Source organism: Bufo bufo, chromosome 5 (genome assembly GCF_905171765.1).
Source record: "Bufo bufo chromosome 5, aBufBuf1.1, whole genome shotgun sequence".
In the NCBI taxonomy this organism is placed as follows: domain Eukaryota; kingdom Metazoa; phylum Chordata; class Amphibia; order Anura; family Bufonidae; genus Bufo; species Bufo bufo.
The window spans coordinates 458,568,458-458,583,469 of record NC_053393.1 but is presented as its reverse complement, the minus strand read 5'-3'; the positions used below and the strand labels follow the sequence as shown (position 1 = coordinate 458,583,469).

The 15,012-nt window shown below is 41.6% G+C and overlaps 1 protein-coding gene across 1 annotated transcript in view; it reads right to left on the bottom strand.

The window, feature by feature from the left end:
• LOC121002576 (ATP-dependent translocase ABCB1-like) overlaps positions 1 to 15,012 on the bottom strand; it is a 185,271-nt gene that overhangs the window by 152,806 nt on the left and 17,453 nt on the right. The gene's annotated exons all lie outside the window — the stretch shown is intronic.

Sequence of the window (15,012 nt, the reverse complement as noted above, 5' to 3'; positions counted from 1 at the left end):
TTATTAGATTAAAGGCTAAAACTCTGCCGCAGATGTGCGATTTTACATGTCAAAGACCTGCATAACAATTAGCCCCATTTAAGGGGAACAATGTGGGTTAGACTTATCCACCAGCTTATAAATGCAAAACTCATGATATCTAATTGCATGCTACTTATTCACAGATTTATAAATTTTTGTGGTGTGGACAAATAACTGCACAAAAGTTTGCATTAGCAAGTAAATTGGGTTGTGGAATCCCATTCATATGCACAGGATGCAGAGTCTGTCACATGCCACTCATATATAGTGTAAAGCACATATGGTTCCCAAGTGCAGCCATGTTGTCACCAACTTCCTTCCAGGAAGGAGAAGTCTAGTGTAGGTCAGGAATCTATGGTCAGAATTAGGCAGAAAAGGGACGAAAGAGGTCCTGTCCAGATAGTGGGGGAGTGAGGAAGCAGCTTATAGAGCACCAACTCCTAAGAACTGAATAGTTTCCCCTGTAAAGTGGAGGACCCAGATGATCCCTCTCTTGCAATAGAGTGAGGAAGCAACTCAGAGCACCCACTCTCCAGAACTGAGGAAAGGATTCATGTAAACAGACAACAGAGTGAACTGCGACAGCACTTCTACAAACACTGCTGTGAGGTGAGGAATTACAGCTAAAGACACCCATCACCAGAATACTAGTGTTGAGCGCGAATATTCGAATATTGAAATTTTTTAGCGAATATCGGCACTTCGATAATTCGCGAATATTTCGAATATAGTGCTATAAATTCGATATTTTGAATATTCGTTTTTTTTTTGTTTTGTTTTTATTGTTATATTTTTTTCTTTCCCACTTCCCAAATGTAGTTCTTACCTGTCCTTAGGATTCCTGGCTTCCTGGCTGCTCCAGTCAGTGCCCGTTGCCGCTTCTGACGACTTCCGTGCTCATGGAGCGTCCCCATCACCATGGGAACGTCTCCATACTAGAATGTACTGTCGGATTTGAGAATTACGTTGAAATAGCAATTTGATTAATTCAAGTTGTAATAATCGAATTTCGATTTCAACTTAGCACTGCTATATTTAATTCTAGCCTAATATGGAATATAGCAGTGCTAAGTTGAAATCGAAATTCAATTATTATAACTTGAATTAATCGCATTGCTATTTCAACTTGGACCTGGTTTACTATGGTTGGCTTGGTAGAATTAGCGAATATGACGAATGTATTCGTCATATTCCTCAAAACGAAGATAACGAAGTATCTTTTTAGCTCCATATATAAGTATCTTCGTTTTAGCTCCATATTCGTAAACTTTGCTAATTCTAGCAATCAAATAGGAAGGTTGATTATAGAGACAGCTGTGTTTAATTTGCTATGCGATTATATTACTTTGCTTTTTTTATAAATAGAATCATAATAATCAAGTATTTAACTATTACATTTTTTTTGGTAATATAATCGCATAGCGAATTAAACACAGCTGTCTCTATAGTCAACTTTCCTATTTGATTGCTAGAATTAGCGAAGTTGACGAATAGGTAGCTAAAACGAAGATGTAGAATACTTCGTTATCCTCGTTTTGAGGAATATGACGAATACATTAGTCATATTCATCATCTTCGCTAATTCTAGATATCAAACCAATAGGAAAGCAGCCTTCAAGTTAAAATCGCAATACGAGATTATTTAAATCGCATAATAATCGCAATAGCTAGAATAATGACGAATATTCGATTTTGACGAATATTCGCGAATTTCGTCGAAATAGAATAAGGCACCTGCCGCTCATCACTACAGAATACCACTAGGCAAGCAACTAAGTGCAGAACTGCAGCCATCCAAACTGCCATGATACCTCCTCAGCTGGTGCCAGAGAAGAATTGCACCAAAGCCCTTTGCTACTGTACATACTGTATATATTTTTAAGTTCTACATTGTACTCAAAATAACTGTTGCATTCAACTCTGGCCTCATTCTTCAGTGCTACAACATTTACTGCCAGGGAGTGATGGCCTGAGGTAGGAAACTGACACAACTACATCAGGGCCACTACCAGGCCCATCTTCTACACCAGCTCCCACAGGGGCTCGCTGCATGTGTAGTGCCCTGGAGCAGGGGTACTATGCAGTCTGGACATTTGCCTCTTTCCCATATGCAAAGTTATAAATCTCCTACTTCTTACTTTATATCATTTTTAGGCTACTTTCACACTTCCGTCACCGGAACTGCCTGCCGGATCCGGCAAAACGTATGCCAACTGATTGCATTTTAAGACTTATCAGGATCCTGATCCATCTTACAAATGCATTGCAAGAACGGATCAGTCTGTCCGTTTGTCATACGGACAAACGGATCAGTTTTGATTTATTTTTTTCACATTTTTACCAGTCTGCGCATCCAGTATTCTCGTATTTTGAATGCCGGATTCGGCACTAATACATTCCTATGGAAAAAAAAATGTTGCATTCGGCATTCAGGCAAGTCTTCAGTTTTTTTGGGCCGGAGATAAAACCATAGCATTCTGCGGTTTTATCTTTTGCCTGATCAGTCAAAAAGACTGAACTGAAGACATCCTGAACAGATTGCATTCTGAATGGAGAGCATGGGGATAAAACTGATGAGTTATTTTCCGGTATAGAGCCCCTAGGACGGAACTCTATGCCTGAAAAGAAAAACGCAAGTGTGAGAGTACCCTTAAGGCCTCTTTCACACGGGCATCATGTTTTTGGCCCGGATAAAACGCGGGTGCGTTGCGGGAAAATGCACGATTTTTCAGCGCGAGTGCAAAACATTGTAATGCGTTTTGCACACGCGTGAGAAAAATTGGCATGTTTGGTACCCAAACCCGAACTTCTTCACTGAAGTTCGGGTTTGGGTTAGGTGTTGTGTAGATTGCTATTATTTTCCCTTATAACCATGTTATAAGGGAAAATAATACATTCTTAATACAGAATGCTTAGTACAATAGGGCTGGAGGGGTTAAAAAAATAATAATTTAACTCACCTTAATCCACTTGTTCGCACAGTTTGGCTTCTCTTCTGTTTTCATCTTTGCTGTGCACAGGAAAAGGACCTGTGGTCACGTCACTGCGCTCATCACACGGTCCGTCACATGATCCTCAGACATTGCACCCGCGCATAAATCTCGCCCGTCTGAAAGAGGCCTAAGGGTTAACTTGTGATGATTTATACTGTTTAATACTGTGCAACTGCATTTCATATGTTTGGTGTGATATATGCCCTGTTCATTTGCACAGCACTGTGAAAAAGGGTTAATGGACAGACTTTTGGGGCTGGTAATTTTCCACAGTCACAGTAAGGTTTGAAGAAGCATATTTTGGAGGGAAAAGGCCAGATGTTGGTTGGCTGGTTGCCACCAAAAACAGAAAATTTCACTTTATACGGTAATAACGTTAGAATGTTTTGCAATTTCAAATATATTTGAGATTTTTTTTTGTGACACTCAGGCAGATTTATCAAAACTGTTCAAAAGGAAAAATGACTTAGTTGCCCATAGCAACCAATAAGATTGATCCTTTTCCAAAGGTGCTCTGAAAAATATAAAAGGTGGATCTGACTGGTTGCTATGGGCAACTAAGCCAGTTTCCCCATCACATTGTACTTTGTTTGTATTGGTTTTTGTGGGCTGTAGTGTTGTGCGAATTCAAGTGAAACAAATTGAATTCAATCTGAATTTCAGGAAAACTTAGATTCTGTGCAGCCAGCCAACAACCAAAAACCACTAGCACATTGGCATCAATGGTAACGAACAAAGCGGCACTTAGAGGGTGTGGGTATGGCTAGAACAAGAAGAAACTATTATATTACATTTTAAGATTTAGCCACTTCCAGACCGGGCCATTTACCCCCTTCCTGACCAGGCCTAATTTTGTAAATCTGACATGTGTCACTTTACGTATGTGGTAATAACTTTGTATCGCTTTTACTTATCCAAGCCATTCAGAGATTGTTCTCATGTCACATTGTACTTCATGTTAATGGTAAATTTGAGTCAATATGTTTTACCTTTATTCATAAAAAAAAAAATCTGCTTTTAAAAGATAGTGATGCTTCATAAAAGATTAATTAACATTCCCCGTGTATCTACTTTATGTGGGCATCATTTTCGTAATGTAATTTTATTTTTTTAGGACGTTAGAAGGTTTAGAATTTTTGAAGCAATTTGACATTTAAAAAAAAATTCCAAAGTAAAAAAAAAAAAATCATATTTTAGTGTCTCCATTGTCTGAGAGTCATAGTTTTTTTTATTTTTTGACCGATTGTTTTAGATAGGGTCTCCTTTTTTGCAGGATGAGATTACAGTTTGATTGGTACTATTTTAGGGGGCATACGCCTTTTTGATCGCTTGGTGTTGCAATTTATGATGTATGGTGACAAAAAATGGCTTTTTTTCGCATTTTCTTTTACGGTGTTCACCTGAGAATGACATTGTGACATTTTTATAGAGCAGGTTGTTACGGATGCGATGATACCTAATATGTATACTTTTTTTATTTATTTCACTTTAACACAATAGCATTTTTGAAACCAAAAACTGAAAAAAAATATGGCTCTCAGAATATGGAGACAGTAAAACATGTTTGTTTTTTTCAAAAATGATATTAGTTTAAAACTTACATAAATAAAAAAAAAGTATGTATATTAGGTATCGCCGCGTCCGTATCGACCGGCTCTATAAAAATATCACATGACCTAACCCCTCAGATGAACACCGTAAGAAATTTAAAATAAAAACTGCTAAACAAACAATTTGTCACCTTACATCATAAAAAGTGTAATCGCAAGCGATCAAAAAGTCACACGCACCCCAAAATAGTGCCAATAAAACAGTCATCTCATCCCGCAAAAATCATACCCTACCCAAGGTAATCGCCCAAAAACTGAAAAAATTATGGCTCTCAGACTATGGAAACACTAAAACATGTTTTTTTTTGCTTCAAAAAAGAAATCATTGTGTAAAACTTACATAAATAAAAAAAAAAGTATACATATTAGGTATTGCCGCATCCGTGACAACCTGGTCTATAAAAATATCACATGATCTAACCTGTCAGATAAATGTTGTAAATAACAAAAAATAAAAAACGGTGCCAAAACAGCTATTTCTTGTTATCTTGCCTCACAAAAAATGTAATAGAGCAACCAAAAATCATATGTACCCTAAACTAGTACCAACAATACTGGCACCCTATCCCGTAGTTTCTAAAATGGGGCTACTTTTTTGGAGTTTCTACTCTAGGGGTGCATCAGGGGGGCTTCAAATGGGTCATGGTGTCCAAAAAAAAAAAAAAACAGTCCAGCAAATGCTGCCTTCCAAAAACCGTATGGCATTCCTTTCCTTCTGCGTGTGCCCATACAGCTGTTTACGACCACATATCGGGTGTTTCTGTAAATGACAGAATCAGGGCCATAAAAATTTTGTTTGGTTTGGCTGTTAACCCTTGCTTTGTAACTGGAAAAAAATTATTCAAATGGAAAATCTGCCAAAAAAGTGAAATTTTGAAATTGTATCTCATTTTCCATTAATTCTTGTGGAACACCTAAAGTGTTAACGACGTTTGTAAAATCAGTTTTGAATACCTTGAGGGGGGTAGTTTATAGAATGGGGTCATTTTTGGGTCGTTTCTATTATGTAAGCCTCGCAAAGTGACTTCAGACATGAACTGGTCCCTAAAAATTGGGTTTTTGAAAATTTCGGAAATATTTGCTTCTAAACTTAAGCCCCAAAAAATTTAATATCATTCCAAAAATGATCCAAACATGAAGTAGACATATGGGGAATGTAAAGTAATAACTATTTTTGGAGGTATTACTATGTATTATAGAAGTAGAGAAATTGAAACATGGAAATTTGCAATTTTTTAAAAATTTTGGGTAAATTTGGTATTTTTTTATAAATAAAAAAGATTTTTTTTTTTTTACTCCATTTTACCAGTGTCATGAAGTACAATATGTGACGAAAAAACTCTGAATGGCCTGGATAAGTCAAAGCGTTTTAAAGTTATCAGCACTTAAAGTGACACTGGTCAGATTTGCAAAAAATGGCCAAGTCCGTAAGGTGAAATAGGGCCGAGTCCTTAAGGGGTTAATTACTTAATTGGGGAATTTATTTTTATTTTTTCCATGTGAAACCTTTTTTTTTTTTTTAATAAAACACTTACAAGACCTCTGGGGGACATTTAACTTCACTTTTATTTATTTTTGCACTATTGATTTCTCCTGTAACTGGGGCTCACATATTAGGCCCAGTTACAGATGAAATACACTCCCCAGAGTGGCTGGACAGCAGTATACAGTGCTGTACAGCCTCAGTGCAGGGCTGGTCGAGGTCTGTGGAAGACCCGACAGCTCCTGCACTCCCCCGACCGTCACATGATGCTATGCGCTTCCTGATCTGTATACACAGTGCTCGTTGAGCACTGTGTATACAGCGATCTAGAAGGCAGGGACACCGAGGAATGGTCCCTGCCTTCTCTCTGGGTTGCCCTGCTGTTACTGATGGCGGGCCCTCCCGCTCGGCAGCTGCACGATTAGAAGCTAATCGTGCAGCTGCTAGTCAATACTCAATGGGCGGCCGTGAAGTGGTTAATGTGTAAAAAAAAAAAAAGTACAATGTTAAGAAAAATTTTACAAAAGGACATACGGTCATGAAAACTACAGAAAATAAAAGTGAATAAAATGTGTCCTACCAATTCGATTGGTGAGGGATTCACACTGGGAGCACAGCTGAAATATGATCAGGCCTGCATTAGATGCATCTCCAGGTTCTTCTGTCCCCATGTAGTTTTCAGCATGCTATTTTTAAAGGTGCCTTAGCCAGCCCCCAGCATCCTCCTTCTAGTCATGTGACAGTGGCTGGCTAATTCCATGCAAAAGGTAGAAAGTTTTAGGTCATTATTATAATTTGAGGCAAAACTTCTTGTGGATATCCTTGAGATGGATAATAATCTTTCAAGTACAATATTAACGTCCGATGAATTGAGTAAAGGACTGTCCTTTGTTCCAACCAACACCTTTAGACTGTTTGAATGGGTCAAGGACTTGAATTTATTTGTGCGCAAACTGAAATGGAAAAAATTCTTTGCCACACATGACCGATTGGAATGCGAAAATCTAGGTATTGAGAGTGCCGATTTGGCAAATTTCCATATTCTGGCAGAATTGTGGTAAGAAGGCAATAGGGGACTAGGTGAAGGCCCCTTTACCAATCTAGATCCCTGAAAAATCCACCAGTGGGAGATAACACTCCTATGGACATGTTTTTTTAAGATGGTTGTACAGCAACTTGGTACCTTGGATGGGGAAAAATTTGGGCATAACAATCTGACCCAGGCGGAATTTGATCCGTCTATTGTGATCAAACCTTCAGACAAAAGGTGACAATATCGTCATAATGGACTGTGATCAATAAACGAGTATGTGTCTCAGTTTTCTTAATGATCGTAAATGTTACTCCATCTTACCCACCAATCCTCTGATGTTAGATAAGAAAGGGTTGAATGAAATACAAGCCCTGCAATCTAGACTTATCAGTAAAACTGAGATGGAATTTACCTACCAAAGGTCCATAAAAGGCCTGAAGCCACTGAAGGGGAGGCTGATAGAATGTGTAAAACTGTTAGTACCCAAGACTAACAGTACCTATGTAGACCAAAATTTGCGGCCCTGTGTGACTTCACTTCCATCTTACGTCCGTCATTCCATGGAGGTCATCAAAAGAGTTGATGGCCTTCAGGTTGATACGAATGTATGGTCGGCAAGTTTGGATGTGGAGGCACTGTACAACTCAATTCCACATGATAAAGGGTGCATGATTGTCGCCTCCTTTTTACACCAAAGGGGCATTCATCTGTGGCCCCAAAATAATTTTGTAATGAAGTTGATACATTTTATTTAGAATCACAATAACTTCATATTCACGTACGCAAATCTTTACTTGGGTGGTTGGGAACGTGATGTGGTGTTCAGGGAGGACATGACTGAATTTGCAACAATTATATTATGGTTGAGGTACATTGATGACGTACTGATTCTGTGGAAAGGGGACAAAAATGTGTTTGATCAATTTGTCCAACACCCCAATAATAATGATTGGGGTCTCTACTTTAAATCTGAGATCCACGATTACACCATCATGTTTCTGGACCTTACTGTGTACAAAGACTATAGTGGGCACATTGGCACTCTGCTTTTTCGTGAAAAGATAGCAACTAACAGTTTGCTTGATTGGCACAGTTGTCACACACTGGCCCTCAAATGTGGTATTTCTAAAGGGCAATACTTGCGTCTTTGCCGTAATTGCACCGGTATGCGTGATTTTCATGCTGGTGCGAATGAGCTTAGACAGCGGTTTTTGCACCGTGGGTATCCCTCAGTATTAAGTCAAGCATATCAACATGTCCTAGGGTGTGACAGGGAATCCCTTTTGATCCCCCACAATAGGTTCTCAGAATCATAACAGATTAGGATCATTGGAGAATTTGATGATGCTCCCAATCAAGTGAAGATCATATCTCGCTGTTGGGGAATCAGCTGACCAGGATGTTGGGCACTTAGTGGGGCATACACCATCTATCACGTATTGACGCGGTAGGAATATAAAGGATCGATTGGTCCACAGCTTCTATGAATCTCCCTCGCAGAAGTCCAATTGGTTGAGAATTTTGATGCGAGGTACCTATAGTTGTAGAGGGTGCATCGCATGTGAAGCAATCAAAAAAAGTAGTACCTTTCAATGTACACGTACTAGCCTAATTTATGACATCAGGACTTTCATCAACTGTAGGACTACAGGATTGGTGTATTTGGCCACGTGAATTTGTGGCGTACGGTACGTGGGAAAGACTCGAAGGGAGTTCAGGAGAAGAATTGGGGAGCACCTCAAAGATGTCCGGAATGAAGCAGACATGCCTCTAGCCCATCATGTGGTAGAAAGCCATCAAGGGGACCTGGGAGTGATTAGGTTTCAGGGCATTGAGGTAGTAAGACCATCCAAGAGGAGGCGATTTTGATCAACATCTTCTTAGAAAGGAAGCACAATGGATATTTCATTTAAAAACGGTGCATCCAAGTGGTTTAAAATGAGCATATATCATTTGCATGTTTTTTGTAAATAGTGGATTGCCATCAAGGTATTTACATCTAGGGGGTCCTTCATGGAAAGTTGGGTTTATTTAATATATTGACTAACTTCCCCCCACTTCACTTAAGCTGTTAGCATAGTCCTGTTGTCTTTAGATGAGCAGTTAGCGGCATCAAACCTCATAAATCCTGACTGAGCATAAAGGATACTTTGGCTGACGGCAGCTGCGTGTACATGCAGCAAGAGTGGCGTCTGTAGTTGTTGAATTTGATACAAAACTAAATGTTTTCAGTATCTCTTGGAAACATTGTATTCAGTCAGGTTATTTGTAATCAGTTCACAACATTTGTCTTTGTGTTCTCTATCAAATAAAGTCAATGCTGTGACATGAAAAGTGGTGCAGACCATAATAACCCTAGGTTGTGGGGATATTCAATCAGACTAATGGAGTGATTTTGTTTTGGCTCTGTTGAGGGGAGTGTTGGATTTAAATATATATGTATATATGCCCTTACATATATGCATATATATATTGGCCCTTTTGCATGGGCCCGTCCAGGTAGTAGGTGTATACATAGAGATGTATGTATGCCCCTTTGTCAGCATACATCTCTATGTATATAATATGTGTATAGGAGGGCTTATTGCCCATTGAGACCCCCTGTGTTTATATATATATATATATATATATATATATATACTTATTGATGTGCCCCAAGCATCTATAAGTGTGTATGTATATATATATATATATATATATATATATATATATATATATATATATATATATATATATATATACACACACATACAGTTAAACTGTCCCCAGAAGCTCCCATGGGTGCCCCCCCCTCTGGAATGTGCCTGCTGGGTGGGGAGAGACCGACAACTGGACAATTATGTCCAGTTTCGGCCTCTTCAAAGGACAGATGATCAATAAAGATCCTCTGCCCTTTGTCACCATCTCCGGCAGCGCTGGAGATGGTATGCCTAACAGGGACATGGGAACAGAGTTCCCACGCCCTGTGTGCCGCTCACCTCCGGCGCTGTAATTACAGCGCCAGAGATGTGCGATATCTCCACAGGCGGGAGGATCAAAGGATCCCCCTGCCTGGGAGCGCGGGCTGGTGCAGGGCGGGAGAACGGGCGCGAGCGCTGCAGGGTTTAAATACCCCAGCAGCACTGTGCTCTGACAGAGATCGGCACCCGCCCCCCCTGAAGGTGAGCGCATCCGGTGCTCAGGACGGGACCCCTTGATACAAGAGAGCGCAGGCAGCGATGTGCTGAGCTCTGAAGAGATGACCGGCCACCCCCACAGAGAGGAGAGAGAGAGAGCGCAGGCAGTACTGAGCCCTGCACATACCTGACCGGAACAAGAGCTCAGAGGAGAGTTGGAGAGGGCTGAGTAGTTGAGCCCAGAGCAGCCCAGAGGAGGAGAGCAGAAGGATGGAGCAGAAGTTATACAGACTAAGTATCGCTTTCCCTGTCCTGCCTCCTCCTTAACCCTTGCTGCCCTGAACCCCTAATCCTTTCACCCTGGGATCTCACTGCCCCCTGCCATTAACCCCTTCAGTGCCCAGCAGTAACCCCTACACTGCCTGTCCCATGTTGCCCCAACATTCTCAGCAGTCACCCTGTGGACCCTGTAACCCCAGCAGCATGGTTGCTGCCCTTATCCCCTACCCTGCTGCCCCAGTCTGAAGAGCATTAACCCCTTCAATGCTTTGTTCCCCTGCTCTGCAAGTCTGCAGAGCATTAACCTCCCAGAACCCTGTGTCCCTTGGCCTCCAGGTATTAACCCCTGCAGAGCCACCGTTGTGTGATTAACCCTCTTGTACCCCCGTAGGGACAGTGATTAGTCAGGTGGGTGGGTTACTGATATTTGTGTGTATGAATGTATTATTGTAATGTATAGACAGTATGTGGGGTGGAATTTGGGATTGTGCTGTGTAGTGTAGTTAGGCTTGTATTGTGTTTATTGTAGTACTGTTTCTATACTGCAGTGTGTACGTCTATATGCATATATATTCATATCCATTGATCCATGAATATATATATATATATATATATATATATATATATATATATATATATATATAATCAATGAAAAAGACCGGCACTCGCTGTTGATAATTCAGAATTATCAACAGCGAGTGCCGGTCTTTTTCATTGATTCTACATTGGGACGCCATCCCATAGACTCGTGCACCGTGACCATATACAGCAGTGCCGACCTGTGATTATTATATATATATATATATATATATATATATATATATATATATATATATATAGCGTATTGTTAGACTTGTATAATTGTATTGTGTAATAAATATTCCTTATTGTAACGGTCACGTCCACACTCACACAGGGGGAAGGATAGTGACCATGGTGCTCCACCCTCACCCCTGGCCCTGCCTACTTGCCTCACGGGTCCTGATGACAGGGGACAACTGGACGACAGTCCCTAACTTAGGATACGTGCAGGGAAGACAGACAAGACAAAATACAGAACATGAATGGACCGGGTCAGAACCAAGAGAGCTACGCAGTACAAAGGGTTAAGCAAAGAATGGTCAGGAGAAGCCGGGGTCAAATACCAGGAGAGTAGAGAAGTACAAGAGGAGTCCTAAGAGAGTAGTCAGGTGGGAGCCGAGGTCACAATACCAGGACGGATGCGCAGTACAGGAGGAGCAGGCAAAAGGATCGTCAGGGAACGGAATGAGGTGTGTATTCAGTAGTCCAACAAATAGCCAGGAACCTAGAAATTAACAGGCAACCTGTGGCTAGCAGGCTGCCTGTATTTATAGTGGGGAGTGAGGGTCATGTGACGTGGCCAGCGTCACATGACCGACAGACCAACCAGTTGAGCACCGAGTGATCAGCTCGGCGCTCAAGGCAGACTTAGGAGCAGGGAGCTACCCAGCAGTAATGCCGCCCTGGGAATGAGGTCAAACACAGATCCTCATTCCCAAAGCTAAGCAACAGTTCTGCGGGCAATGGGGGACCGAGAGCACCTTCGAAACCCCGTTACAGTACCCCCCCTTTTACGAGGGGCCACCGGACCCAAGACTTCAGGCGATGGCTTTTCAGGGTGTTCTAAATGAAATTTACGAACCAGTCTAGGAGCATGAACCTCCCTGGCAGGTACCCAAGATCTCTCTTCAAGTCCATACCCCTTCCAGTGAATCAGGTACTGCGAGTTACGCACCTTCCTGACATCCACTATTTTAGACACCACATACTCGACAGCATCATTAACAAGAACTGGCGGAGGCGAGGCTTTCGATGGTACTACCGGTTCAAAATATTTTTTAAGTAGAGATTTATGGAACACATTATGAATGTGGAATGACTCAGGCAGCTCCAACCTAAATGATACTGGGTTAATCACCTCCGTAAACTTATATGGTCCAATAAAACGAGGAGCAAATTTTCTAGAAGCTACCTTGAGAGATAGATTCATGGAGGACAACCATAGGTGTTTGAGAGATATATCCTGCGTAGGAGAAAAAGGCGAATTCGTAAGGTTTTTTAGGACCAAGTTTAGATCCCATTGAGGCGTCCTAGGGGTTAGGGAAGGTCTCAATCTTGAGGCAGCTTTTATGAACCTCCTTATCCACCTGTGACTAGCCAGGTCCGTATCATAACAAGCCCCCAAAGCAGAGATCTGTACTTTGAGAGTACTTGGTCTAAGGCCCAGATCTAACCCTCTTTGGAGGAAGTCTAGCACTTTTTTAATATTGGGAGAAGAGTTTACGGGAGGAGTCTAGCCAAGCCAACTACAATATTTTTTCCATATCTTAAGATATATTGCAGAAGTAACTTCTTTCCTGCTGGACTTAAGGGTGTTTATGACTTTTTCGGATATCCCTCTGCTTTTTAGGATTTCGCGTTCAGGATCCAGACTGATAGTCTGAAAAGACCTGGATTCTGGTGAAGAATTGGACCCTGAGAGATAATGTCCGCCTGTGGGGGGATTATCCAGGGTTCTTTTAGAGCTAGTTCTTTTAACACTGGGAACCAATTCCTTTTTGTCCAGTACGGGACAACCAGTATTACTGTTACTGGGTCCGATCTTATTTTCTGCAGCACCCTGGGTATTAATGGCCAAGGGGGGGGAAGGCATAGGCTAGATCCCAAGACCACCTGACTGAAAATGCGTCTGTCGCCCAAGGGTTGTCTCTTGGGTTTAGGGAGCAAAAGGGATGGACCTTTGCGTTCTTTTTTGATGCAAACAGGTCTATCTTGGGGGTCCCCCACCTCCTGGTAATCTGCTCGAATACGATTGAGTTTAGGGCCCATTCCCCCAGATCTATGGTTACTCTGCTGAGAAAATCCGCCTGTATGTTTTCTGTACCCTTTAGATGGATAGCAGTGATGGATAGAACGTTCTTTTCCGCCCAGGAGAATATTTTTTCTGCCAATTCCTTTAAGCCTGATGATCGTGCCCCCCTGATGTTTCAGGTATGCTACGGCTGTTACGTTGTCAGAGAGGATTTTTAGGTGTTTTCCGGAGACCCTGTCCTGTGACACCTTCAGCACCTCCCAGATTGCCCTCAATTCTCTGTGATTTGAGGAACATTTTCTCATGGCGTCCGACCAAGTGCCCTGGTAATTTATCGAGCCTATTTTTGCTCCCCATCCTGTACCACTTGCATCCGTGTTTATTTGAATCTCCGGATCTTTTACCCAGGGTGCACCCTTTTGCAGGTTTTCCTCTTTCATCCACCATTTTAAATCTGATTTTACCTGACTCGGGATGGGGATTTTTTTCTCTAGAGAGCACTGTCTCTTGTCCCAAATTCTCAGGATCCAAGATTGGAGAATCCTGGTGTGGGCCTGAGACCAAGACACCGCTGTTATGCAGGAGGTCATTGTGCCTAGGAGGCTCATGGCATTGCGAATGGAGCACTGGGATTGACTTCGGAATTTTTGTGTTTTTTCCATAAACAATGTAACTTTTTCCCGAGGGAGGGATGTCACCAGGGAGACCGAGTCCAGTATTACCCCCAGAAATTTCATTTTGGTTGAGGGGACTAAACTTGATTTTTTCAGGTTTATTACCCACCCCAGGTCTGAAAACCTGTGCATCAGGTCTCTGGTAATGCTGGTTGTCTCCTGCTCCGAGGGTCCCAGGACCAGAAAGTCGTCCAAGTATGGGAAAATTTTTTATCCCTTCTGCTCTCAGAGGGGATATCATTTCTACTACTAGTTTTGTGAATACCCTTGGTGCAGATGAGATTCCAAAGGGTAACACGGTGAACTGGAAGTGTCTTACAACTCCTGAGCTGTCCACTAGGGCAAACCTGAGGAATTTTTGCGATGATCTGTTTATGGGGACGTGATAGTACGCATCTTTTAAATCTATGGACGTCATGAAGTCTCCTGTTCTGATCAGGGGAATGATGGATGTTACAGATTCCATCCTGAATTTCCTGTATGCGACCGCTTTGTTTATTCCTTTTAGATTTATAATAGTGCGGAAGGTACCATCTGGTTTTTGTACCAGAAATAGACTGGAATAATAACCCCTTCCTCTTTCTGTACTTGGGACTTCTGTCACAACGCCTGAGTCTATAAGTTGCAGGATACCCTGCCAGATTTTTTCTATTATTTTTGGGCTGTGAGGTTATTTTGAACCTCTTTAGAGGGACTGAGGAAAATTCTATCCGGTAGCCATCCCGAATTATATTTAGGGCCCATGGATTTTTTGTAATGGACTCCCACTGGGACAGAAAATTCCGCAGTCTTCCCCCGACTCTGGTGTCATTGTTTATCTTTATTTTGGGGGTTAAGAAGGAAACCTCTGCCTTTTCCCCCCTTCTGGTAACTCCACCTACCCCCCTTTCCTTTGCCCCTATAGGGTCTAGTTTGGGAGTTGGAGGAACGAAAGGGCTTCTTTTTGGTCTCTTCCGGGAACCCCTTTTTT